At 39.4% G+C, this 13181-nt stretch overlaps 1 pseudogene; it reads left to right on the top strand.

The window, feature by feature from the left end:
• The window catches only part of LOC107739091 (laminin subunit beta-4-like), a 20239-nt pseudogene that overhangs the window by 1025 nt on the left and 6033 nt on the right, over nt 1-13181 (top strand).

Genomic DNA, 13181 nt, shown 5'->3' with positions numbered 1-13181 from the left:
TAGTTGACATGTAGTTACAAAGTTACTTATAGTTAATAGAATGGCTAAAGTGGACTATCGAAATAAAGTGTAACCGATTTTTTAAATTATTACTTGGGTTTATGTATAAACATACCCAGTCAAAATAAATATTAAAACTATCCCATGACTTTATATCACTTTTTTCTTTTAAGATTGTGAAGGGCTCACAAACGGTCCATTTTTGCTTTTGGCCTTCATAAACATAATTGTTTTTTACACAAACACATGGACACACTGTAACTCTAAACTTAATTGTGTATTTCAGATGTATCACATCCCACAACCTCATCATCTGCAGAGAAAAATCGCCACTTAATCACACCAAAATTATGGACTTAAAGGCATCATATGGATTGGATTGTGATTGTTTCACTGAAACTTGGTCTTCATCACATCTATTTTTTGTTCTTATTTTGTGTTTTACTTCTTTATGTATTTATTCATATTCAATGTCAATTGTCATTCATTAATGTATTCAGCTAATAACTGTTGTTAAGAGCACTGATAATTTTGCATGTCAATAAAAACATAATTCACACAACATGCTGCTGTTGTTGTTGTTGTTTTAATGTAAAATCCTAACCGAGGCTACACTCTTAAGATGCCTCATTACTGATTTTCTGGAGCTCAGACATCCAACTACACAGACTGTCAACACACTCTCAACAGGTAATAATTTCTTTCTTAAAATGTCTATAAATTATAACTTTCAAATGCTAATTGGTTTCCATAATGATTAACTTAAAGGCATCATAGAAGGTCTTCAATACACTATTTTATGTTCTATTTTGTTTTATTTCTTTAAGCATTTATTTATGTTCAATGTCCATTGTCATTCATTAATGTATTCTACTATTAACTGTTGTTAGAACACTGTCATTTGATATTAACATACTAATATTAATGAAAAACTATCATTAAACATGTTATTTATAACACCAATAAGGTCCTTTATAGCATTTTCAAAGCATGGTTCTATATGGAGCCCTATAAAAAAGGTTATATTTAGCACTAAAAAGGATTCTGCTATTGTTACAAGCCGAAGAACCCTTTTTTTTTGGTACTGTTTAGAACCATTTTTCTTAAGAGTGCAGGATGAGTCATCAATATGCAGCTAACTTTACTTCTTGAAGTTTAGCTAATGTGAAACCTGATATAACTAAACTTTTGTGATTTGTAGTGATAGCAACTCCAGTCTGCCTCCAGGACGAATGTGTGGGGAATTCATGTTATCCTAACCTCGGTGACCTCATGGTGGGCCGTGCCGCCCAGCTCACGGCTTCTTCAACCTGTGGACTCTACAGACCACAAAACTATTGCATCCTGGGATACCTAGAGGTCAGTTGTCGAAAGTGCAACACTTTAAGAGGTCCAAATGTAAGTGATGTGGTTTAAAATATGTATGTATTCAGAGTATTAAACCAGAAATGAAAGTAGATTCGAAGAGTTGCTCCCGGAACATTGCATGCTGGGTTTGCAGGGAAAGACTTCTCTGGATTTTGCTACTACACATCACTTTGAAACTCTGAAAAAATATCACAAATTCAAGGTTGTAAATTCCTAAGTCCTTGAACCCTCAAGCATATACATTTCCCTCAGGACTCCGAGTACAGTTTTCTCAGACATATTTGCATAACATCTTCCCAATCCAAACTACCCAGAATTCAGTTCCATCCCAAAGTGGTCTCTTTTCAGCACCCACACTGAGATTAAAAAGAGACGGCATGCTTTTTTCTCTTTTTTCAGTGTGGATTGACAGCATTCTGGTCGACCCTTTGGGTAATACGTACTACAGACACGTTCTGATGTGCCTTCCTGAGTTGTCGTATATGTCATTACGTCTTCTCTGCCACAAGACTAATTTATGCCTGTTTCCATATTCCCCTTTCCTCCCGCCTCATACCCCAGGCCCTGTCTATACAGGTGATAAAGCTGGTATGTGGGTGTGTCGTTCAGCACTCATTTTGTATATTTACACTACTTTTCTTGGCCTGAAGAGCCCACCACAATGATGCTTACAAAAACAGCTGGTATAAATAAAAGGAAGCCGCAAAAACACTGAATGCATTTCAGTTGGTTTCTAAGGTGTTAAAATGAGATTATTGATGTGATGGACAGCTCTTGTTCATACACACCCGCAACAAAGACGTACCCCCGCATATCCCCCCTCATTGTCCCTACTATATTCTGCTTTACTTCAGGAAATCCTTGTGAATGTTTTGCCAGGAGACACTAATTACATAGAATAATACATTACTGCAGGAGCTTCTGCGACTCACTCACTGTATGAAGTTTTTAAAAGAATAATTCACTCAGGAAATTCTGTCTTTATTTGTTCATTTTCTCATGTTGTTCCAAACCCCCTAGAAGTTGCTTTCTTCCATGGAACACAAAAGGTGATTTTTTTGAAGAACATCCTGGTGGGTCTTTTCAATATAATAAAGGTGAATGAAGACTGCGGCTGTCAAGCTCCAAAGTAAACCCAATAAAAGTAGTCTATAAGACTCTGTGCACTATATTCCAAGTCTTCTGAAACCATTCACTGGTTTTGTGTGAAGAACAGACTGAAATATAAATCCTTATCCACGCTTACTCTCCTTGGCGTGGAGTTCATATCGTGTTCACAATCTGTGAACGAATCATTGTTCTCAGGCAGAGATTTTCAATGAATCAGTTGATCCTGATCAAAAACTGATCTGGGGTTAATTTCCCAAAAACATTGTTAACCAACTATGGTTGCAATTTCCATCACTACCAACATTTGGTATTTCACAAAACCATAGTTCCAACAAACATTTGGAACTATTTTAGTTTGTCAAGGAAATGAAAGCACCTGCGATTGAATCAAACATCTCAAAACAAAGTAGTCCTCAGTTGCCATGCTTGTTATTTACTGCTATAATCTGACATTAATTTGATCTCAAAATGCTTATTAGCAAAAGTTATTACTCCACCACCTGCCTTGCGTCATTAATGACCTGCTATATTGTTGAACCAACATGGATCGAAAGAAAGGTGTGCAACAAAGTCACTATGGTTTCTGGAAACAGTAAGACTGCGGCTGTCAAGCTCCAAAGTAAACCCAATAAAAGTAGTCTATAAGACTCTGTGCACTATATTCCAAGTCTTCTGAAACCATTCACTGGTTTTGTGTGAAGAACAGACTGAAATATAAATCCTTATCCACGCTTACTCTCCTTGGCGTGGAGTTCATATCGTGTTCACAATCTGTGAACGAATCATTGTTCTCAGGCAGAGATTTTCAATGAATCAGTTGATCCTGATCAAAAACTGATCTGGGGTTAATTTCCCAAAAACATTGTTAACCAACTATGGTTGCAATTTCCATCACTACCAACATTTGGTATTTCACAAAACCATAGTTCCAACAAACATTTGGAACTATTTTAGTTTGTCAAGGAAATGAAAGCACCTGCGATTGAATCAAACATCTCAAAACAAAGTAGTCCTCAGTTGCCATGCTTGTTATTTACTGCTATAATCTGACATTAATTTGATCTCAAAATGCTTATTAGCAAAAGTTATTACTCCACCACCTGCTTTGCGTCATTAACGACCTGCTATATTGTTGAACCAACATGGATCGAAAGAAAGATGTGCAACAAAGTCACTATGGTTTCTGGAAACAGTCAAGATCAGCGAGTTGATTTCTTCAACGATGCATTCCAGTGTGGTAGTTAAGTAGCGAGCTATGTTGCTGTATGGGAAATGCACCCTTGAATGAGTCATTCGTGAATCAGACTGATTTGGTTCTCCAGTTCATCTCATTGACCAGCCATAACTGTTAATGGAGCAGAAAACCAAATTTCATTTTGTTCAGCACACTAAAGTTATTACATATTGCCATTTTTAAAGACATTATTCCCCTTTATCTACAAACTCAGAATGAGCGCAAGTGCTTCATCTGTGACTCCAGGAGCCCATACAATCTCCACCACAATACCAACAGCCACCGCGTAGAGAACATCATCACCACCTTCCAACCTGAACGCAAGATGAGGTGATTGCAGTCTGAGAATGGTATGTTCCTCAAACGAACCTCTTTGCATGAACTTATTTTATTGTAAAATTCTGCTGGTATCCCGAATTTAGACTTAATTTTGATTCATTTCAAAATACCAGGTGTGCATGAAGTCAGCATTCAGTTGAATCTGGAATCAAAAAACATGACGAACCTGCGAGTTTACCCGTTTGATCACCCTGGGCGACACGTTGCTCACACGATGGAGAAGGAACCCACAGGATAAGTACTATCATGCCCTCTATGAGATGGTGGTTCTGGGGAGCTGCTTCTGCAATGGCCACGCCAGTCAGTGCATTCCCGTGGCCGGCACACGTGGAGATACTTTCAGTGAGCCCGGCATGGTGAGCATGGCCTGCTGCCATGTTGGTCGAGAAGTCAAAAGACTTCGGGAGAACCTGGAAGGTTTTCCGTTACTTTGCGGAGGACTGTGCCAACTCATTCCCCGGTGTCTCTGACGGACCAGCAGACGGTATTGATGACCTTATCTGTGATAGTCGCTACTCTGGGGCAGAGCCATCCACCGATGGAGAGGTATAGTCAGAGCAATCCAGAATTATTCCAACCTATTCAATTACTTGTTAACATACATTTCAGGTTCATTCTTACTGTGATTTTTATCCAGGTGGCGTTAAAAGCCTTGGATCCCAGTTTTGACATCCATGATCCATACGACCCTACTGTACAAGGTTCATGTCTCGTTTGAAGATGTTTTGTTTGTTTTAGAAAAAATACTAATAAAAATGTAAAGCCAGGATGGTGCCTTAAGGCATGTCCAACAAGCGAAAGGCCTCGATTTATAAATGATGAGCTCATAGTGGGCTAGACACTTTAAAAAAATTCACACTAGAAAATGTACACTATTCAAACTTGTCATAACGTAGTCCACTGGTTCTCATCAGCTTTCAGGACCCAGATCATAACTAATGCACCACTGATATTTAAATGTTGCCTGATATCGATAAGCCAATAATTACTTGTGTTATGACCAATACCGATAAATTAAAATATCTAATATCGGCCGATAACAGATATGCTACCCATATATCCTTAAACAACACAGGCAATATTTCTTATGGTCCTCAGAGCTGATCACCCTGACGAACCTGCGAGTTTACCCGTTTGATCACCCTGGGCAACACGTTGCTCACACGATGGAGAAGGAACCCACAGGATAAGTACTATCATGCCCTCTATGAGATGGTGGTTCAGGGGAGCTACTTCTGCAATGGCCACGCCAGTCAGTGCATTCCCGTGGACGGCACACGTGGAGATACTTTCAGTGAGCCCGGCATGGTGAGCATACTCCTGCAGGAAAGTCTTCTCCTGAAAGAAAGTCATACTCCTGAAAGAAAGTCATACTCCTGAAAGAAAATCGCATATGAGACCCCTTAATAATATCTGAACTGTTTCTCCTAGACAGCATTGAGATTAAATGGAGATTAATGGAGACACACGCCAGTCAGTGCATTCCCGTGGACGGCACACGTGGAGATACTTTCAGTGAGCCCGGCATGGTGAGCATACTCCTGCAGGAAAGTCTTCTCCTGAAAGAAAGTCATACTCCTGAAAGAAAGTCATACTCCTGAAAGAAAGTCATACTCCTGAAAGAAAATCGCATATGAGACCCCTTAATAATATCTGAACTGTTTCTCCTAGACAGCATTGAGATTAAATGGAGATTAATGGAGACATTACATTTCTCCTGAGCCCAGATAGTCTCATATGTATCTTCTTTACACTTTCAGAAGAGATCTTAATGTCTCATACTGTGCTCATATTACCAAAGTCATGAAAAGTCTCCAGTAAGTTTGAAACAGTTCATTTCGCGTCCAAATTCTGCCACATTTTTGTGGAAGAAGGACTTTTAAGTATAGTCACATTCTTTGTTCTTCACACTTTTTCTGAAAAATATGTATAAATATAGTTTTTTTTCTTTATAGGGCAGTTAGACAACACAGCAGGGTACAACTGTGAGCGTTGTCAAGACTTCTACCATGATGCCCCCTGGAGGCCAGGTGGAAAAACAGATTCAGATATTTGCAGAAGTAAGCGTCACAGCGATTCAAATGACTGGAGGCACTCATTAAAACACTGGTTACATTTCTCCTGAGCCCAGATAGTCTCATATGTATCTTCTTTACACTTTCAGAAGAGATCTTAATGTTTCATACTGTGCTCATATTTCCAAAGTCATGAAAAGTCTCCAGTAAGTTTGAAACAGTTAATTTCGCGTCCAAATTCTGCCACATTTTTGTGGAAGAATGACTTTTAAGTATAGTCACATTCTTTGTTCTTTACACTTTTTCTGAAAAATATGTATAAATATAGTTTTTTTTCTTTATAGGGCAGTTAACAATAATTACTACCTGTCATGCTTCAGTGTAGTAGAAAAGGATTTGCTCTGCTTTTATAGGAGCCTGTTTTTATTCTTAAATTAGTAGCTTAGTTTAAAGAAATTATCCATGCTTTATAATGATTGTTTTGTATGGTCTTTTGATATCACTTCTCTCTGTCTTTGCTCAAGGTGCATGGTAGATGTGTTTGCCAACACAACAATGCAGGGTACAACTGTGAGCGTTGTCAAGACTTCTACCATGATGCCCCCTGGAGGCCAGGTGGAAAAACAGATTCAGATGTTTGCAGAAGTAAGCACAGCGATTCAAATGGCTGGAGGCACTCATTAAAACACTGGGAGTAGTAATGAAAAGCCATATGTATCTCTTCCTTTAACGTTTCAGGATGTAACTGTCATGGTCATTCGGAGAAGTGTCACTTTGACTTAGCACGCTATCTGGCCACTGGTGGGGTTAGTGGTGGTGTGTGTGATGACTGCAGGAACAACTGTGCTGGACCCCAGTGTAAGCTGTGTGGGCCGTATTACTACCAGGACCCTCAACGCTCTGTGGACGACCCCAACGCCTGTATACGTGAGTGATCTAATGAACAATAAAATCCTCTAGACGTACTAAGGAATTATTCTACTGTATGTTTTTCACTGTTGTCCTCTAAAATAATCCTTCCATTCAGGTAGAAATGCTACTTAGATGTTTCCCATTTTGTTCTATTCCACATGCAGCTTGTGAATGTGATCCCGATGGCTCAGTGGACCGTGGTCTGTGTGATCCAGTGACTGGCCAGTGTGTGTGTAAACAAAATGTTGAAGGAGAGCGCTGTGACCGCTGCAAGTTTGGGTTCTACAGGTTCAGCCAGGATGACCCTAGTGGCTGTCAGTGTAAGTGTTCTTTCACCCACAGAATGGGACTTTGCAAAATTCTTTGCGTTGACCTACATGCAAAAGGTATGCATCGACTTAAGACTTTTTATCAGATCCTTCTTCATTCATTTATACATGTCCAGTGTGTAGGTGTAATTTCATGGGAACTATACGCACTGGCAACCCTTGTGATCAGACAACAGGAACATGCATCTGCGAACCATTTGCTTTTGGCCCACAGTGTGACCAGTGTCTGGTGAGCTCAACCTCTCCAGTTCATGTACGTTTTGATCGTTTGTTTTTCAATTTGAAATGAAATAAGCAGAAATTAGAAAACGGCACCTTAGTTTGTGTTTTAGTTTGTTCAAAAAACCCCTAAAAAAAACGAGATTTTGGCTTGATTTTTTATTAACTGTAATGCAAATTGGCTGAGGGTACCGAGGATGGTGAATTAAATTTTTACTGTTAATAAATAACTAACTCTTAAGACTTGAGCTGGTAGTCGGTGTTACACAGTGTTAGATTGCACCGATTGCAGCAAACTGTAAAAGCAGGCACTGTTTCCTCGTTTCTGCTTATTTCATTTCAAATTGAAAAACAAACTATCAAAACGTACATGGACCCTCTACATTAGACCACAGGATATAAACTTAAATAGTCATTTATGCTTGGAAATGTTAATATTCCACTTTGTTGTCCAATTTTTCAGCCAGGTTACTGGGGTCTGGGAAACAGTCTATGGCTGCTTACCCTGCGACTGTGACATTGGAGGGGCATTGAGAACTGAGTATGATACTACAGTTTCCTTTCTGCAGCAAACCACTGATTAATTGTTTACAAGTCTGTATGTACATATTCACACAGATGTTCCTCAGTGGATGGCCAGTGTGAATGTAGGCCTAATATGGTAGGTCCAAATGTAGTGAGCCAGCCCCTGGATATTTCCTGGGTCCTCTTGATTTCTTTATCTATGAGGGTGAACATGCAGCACCTCTGGTGAGAGACTGGGTTTGGCTGGATGTGATTTTTGTACTAAATTACATTTTTAATCATTCATAAGAATGAAGAGACCCTCATGACTGAGGGTCATTTCCACTTGTGCTTCCACAGATGGCAATTTCTCCATTTATACAAGCCCCTCCATTGGTCTACCCCCCAGAACAGTTATATTGTTACAGAATTGAATGTGATTGTCTTACTTTGTCATTCCCGTGCAGAGGACAATCCCCTTTGAACCAGGCTCACCTCTTCAGATCATCCTGCGACAGCGCACCCCAGATCAGCCCATCACTTGGACTGGACTGGGTTTTGTGCGAGTTCAGGATGAGGCTGGACTTAGATTTTATGTCAGCAATATACCAACTACTCTTGACTACTATGTAGTTGTCCGCTATGAACCAGAGGTCAGCCAGTCTTTTCATTAAATATTTGAATATCAATGTTTGTTTAAAATGTTTTGGTCCATTTCACATTTATGTACTCAAAATGTTATCTTTGCAGTCCACTGATGATTGGACAGCTATTGTGAACATTGTATCTTCTGGATCAGGGGACAGACATTGTCCGAATGACCCGTCCAACAAAATGTTTACTCTTCCAGGCTCTGGAAGGTGAGATTTTTGTAGGGTATATTTTGCATATGTTTAACAGGTTTCCACTGAGTGCTAATTTAGTAAAGGAATAGTTCAACCAAAATGAAAAAATTAAAATGACATATTTCATGTCAAGTAAAATTATCTATTTCTACATCATCTAACTACTATTCACGTACAAGACAGCCACTCTGGATCTTCCAGTGTGCCTCAGTGATGGTAATCAATACCATGTGGACTTCACTTTTAGAAAGAAGCCCAATGCTGATCCTCAGACCAGCTCATACATCCTGATTGACTCCTTAAGATTTCAGCCAATCAGATCTTGTTTTTGCAAGATCATTTAAAATGATGGAATTGAACATTGCCTTTTGTTTAGTATATTTACTATGTTTAATTATCCCATTCACTTTCGCCGTAGATGGGCCTCATTCCCAAAGTGGACTCCCTCCCAAACTGCTCACAGTCATATCTAGCTCAGTTTCAGCAATACCACTGTATTGAGTTGGGCGCACAGGCAGGACAGCACACCCTTCCTGAAGTATGTGAGAAGCTTATTGGAAGTATATCAGCTTTCATTCACAACGGTGCAGTGTGTGAGTATCATCTAAATTTACATCACAGATATACACACGCATTTAATTCCACAATGCTTTGTTACCATGTGTATACTATGTGTATCTGGGTAAATCAACAGCTTGCAACTGTCACCATGTTGGAGCGTATGCCTCATCTTGCAGTAAATTCGGTGGACAGTGTCAATGCAAACTCAACTTTATTGGTCGCTGCTGTGATTCCTGTACTCCTCTGTTGTATGGGCTTGGACGCAATGGCTGCTCACGTAAGCCATATTCTCATATTCAGAGATGACATGATATCTTATTTGTCACTGACCCCTCTAGCATGTGACTGTGATCCATCTGGCTATACCGCTGAGCTGTGTGACCTGACAACTGGTCAGTGCTTATGTCGAGAAGGAGTAACTGGTCGTCAATGTGATAAATGTTATCCTGGTTACTACGGTTTTCCCCTGTGCAGACGTTGCCAATGCATCGGGTTGGCTGACATCTGTGACCCAGTCACTGGAGACTGCAGGGAACACTCCACGAGACCCCACTGTGAAAGGCAAGAGAGAATTTTAGATTAAATTGTTTCAATTTCAAGGTTACAGCACAATAAATAAGTCCCTAGAATTAAGAGGCTAATGGTCATTTTCTGTTCCAGGTGTAAAGATGGTTATGTTGGTGACCCTGTCTCTGGGCAGCCATGTAAGCCATGCTTATGTCCAGATGTGAATGGAAGTGGGCGTTTCTTTGCCATTTCCTGCAACAAGGATCCATACTCTGGAGCTCCATACTGTAAATGTCTGCCTGGACATACAGGTACTTGTTCACTTTTTCATACACAGTATTTCTGAGACCATCAAAGAGTCTTCTAGTTACCTGTTTGATGTAACACAGTGAGGGAAGTAAAGATACAGCACTGTAAAAAAACAAAACAAAAAAATATCTATTATAAAACTTACCTTTCATCTTGTAGGCCTACACTGTGACTCCTGCACTCCTGATTATTACGGTGATTTGAGGTTGCCAGGTGGCTGATGTGAGGAGTGTTGTTGCAACAATAACATTGATCCTCGTGACGGTGAAGCATGCAATGCTATAACTGTCGAATGTTTGCGCTGCTTACACATCACAGAGGGGCCACACTGTCAGAGCTGCAAACGTGGATATTATGGCAATGCGCTCGCTCAAGACTTCAAAGGTACATGTTTAAAAGGATACGTTGCTCAAAAATGGTTAATGTGGCCCAAATAACAATGACAAACAACGAAAACGCAAAAGGTAAACATTTTAGGGGCTTTCGCACCGGGTAGTTATAGGAACTAACCACCAGGGCGGTCCCATTTGAACTAAATTTTCCCCTAGGCCCATTTTCCTAATTGCATTCGCACTGCCATTAGGAACTCTGACGTGATGTAAGCCGGCTGACACCAGTCATATAGCACAATATCAACAACTGGAGGATGGAGATGGCTTCATCCATCTATTGCTCTTTTCCTTGTTCGTGGAGTTAGTTTGTGGAGTAAGTACATAAACTGTGTTTTTACATGGCTTTTTAGAAATGACGGGTGCTGGTGTTTCATATGGCTTGAGTTCAGTCAATCAGCATACACTTACGTCACTGGTAGTTCCTGTTGTGCTTGGTTATACCCTACTCTGAAGTAAGAGCTAATTCAGTCCCCACAAAAGGCGTTCCTGTAACTAAAATTGTTCCCAGTTCCTGCGGTACGAACACACCAAAAAGTGGGTACTTCTGCCAATAGTTATAGAAACTATGAAAACATTCCTCCGGTGTGAAAGCCCCTATAGATAACTAAGAGAAATCTGTTAATGTGGCCCAGAATAAACAGTAAGCACATAAATTTTAACATTAAAGTCATAATCAAACTGAGAAGTAGTAACAGATATTTTCTTCCGTATTGTGAATTACGTCTGAGTGATTATCACAACTAATTATCAATAAAATTGGATTATCGAAAAAATTGGCCAATCTCTCGGTTGTTGTTAATTGGTTGGTTTGAGTTGTGTTTGTTGCATTCAAAAATTAATGCGAGCTTGCAGTCGATTGGGAAGGGGTGAAGTAAGGTTTAAGTGGACTAAATGACTGGCTTTTGTCCCCAGAGAGAAGTCTGTCATTTTCATTGTAAAATCCAGTATGATATTTTGATGAAACATTACAGTGTCAACAAAAAACCCTACATGGATTAATCGTTCACAATCAAATATATAGCATGCATTTACAAAATATATAGGATACAAATGTATTTCCATAGGGGACAAAATGCTTAATGTAAAGTACACATTGTTTTGGCAACAGATATTCATTCTTAAGTCTTTATTTGCCTTCATAAACAATGCCCTCATAAACAAAATATGTCTTGTTTTTATTGTATACTTAAGAGTGTTCTTGTGACCGGAGGGGCACAGATGACACAAAGTGTCCAGCTGGAAGCCCCTACATCTGTGACAAGAAAACTGGCCAGTGCCCATGTCACACAGGTGTCAAGGGAACCCTTTGTAATGAGTGTGAGGATGGATACTGGAACCTGGATGGGGAATCTGGGTGCCAGCCCTGCAATTGTGACCCAGAACATGCTCTCAACTACGTCTGTGACAAGGTTAATATCTTCTGTTTATATTAGGGCTGCACGATAAATCGCATGCGATATTTAACACGTGACCGAGTGTAATCGCAGTCTCTGCGATTGAAAAATCGCGTTTTTTCATATCGCGATATTATCGCAAATGCAATTAATCGTTCAGCAACATTTCTCACATTATCACAGTTTATTCGCTATAGTTTCGAAAATGGTAATAAAATATGACAAGAACTCAGAGTTAAACTGTGTCAGAACAAATTCAGCTTGATAATGTTAGATAACTTTGATAGAAAGGTATGTAATGGATTACAATCAACCAAAAATTATTCAGACAGCTGTTAGTATGACAGTATTTACACAACTATGAATACTTAGTCGGGCAACCCTTAGCCTTAATGACAGCCTGTAGTCTCCTGAGCATGCTGTCATCCAGCTTCATGCAAACCTGAAATTAAATTTTTTTCCCAGTCTCGGTCTGAATAATTTTTGGTTTTACTGGTAGTCCACTGTATAAAGAATTTTCGGGTATAATTTGTCACAGTTTACTTTATTTTGCTATCCTCACTTACATAAAAACTATAGTGAACTATAGTGTCCTGCACCCACTAGTAAAAAAATATCAAAAATTATATCTGGTCTCTGAATAATTTTTGGTTTGACTGTATATCCTTCGGTTATGTTTTAGTTACTTTTCACTGTTATCTTTTGCTCTATGGTACATCATCTTTAATTTAATAACATTAAAGCTGCTCCATTGCAGCAGCTCAGTACTGTACAAGCAAGTTTTGCTGTAATAATGCAGGGAACCACTCGTTATAAATCTTTCAGAAATATAAGTAGTGTTTTTTCATCTGAAACATGCTGCGATTTATATTCCAAAGCGACTCACATAATACAGAAACACTCATGAAGCAAGCAAAACACGCACGCGCGTATTCGTATTGGTGCAGATTGAGAGGGACAAGTACAGTACAGCCTAGCGCATTTACACTGGCTGATAGTTTCACTTTCGCCATAAAGTCGTGTATGCTTAAGGTTGAAAATAAACGTTATTTATAGTGAATGCCCCTATAAATGTTGTTTTATATATGATTTAGTTTTAATCCAAATGATGCGTGTGCTAAGTGAGTGAACATCAAAGATCAC

This window comes from Sinocyclocheilus rhinocerous, unplaced genomic scaffold (genome assembly GCF_001515625.1).
Source record: "Sinocyclocheilus rhinocerous isolate Xijiao unplaced genomic scaffold, SAMN03320098_v1.1 scaffold675, whole genome shotgun sequence".
In the NCBI taxonomy this organism is placed as follows: Eukaryota; Metazoa; Chordata; class Actinopteri; order Cypriniformes; family Cyprinidae; genus Sinocyclocheilus; species Sinocyclocheilus rhinocerous.
The sequence above is the reverse complement of the archived record's forward strand: the minus strand, read 5'-3'. Positions and strand labels throughout refer to the sequence as shown.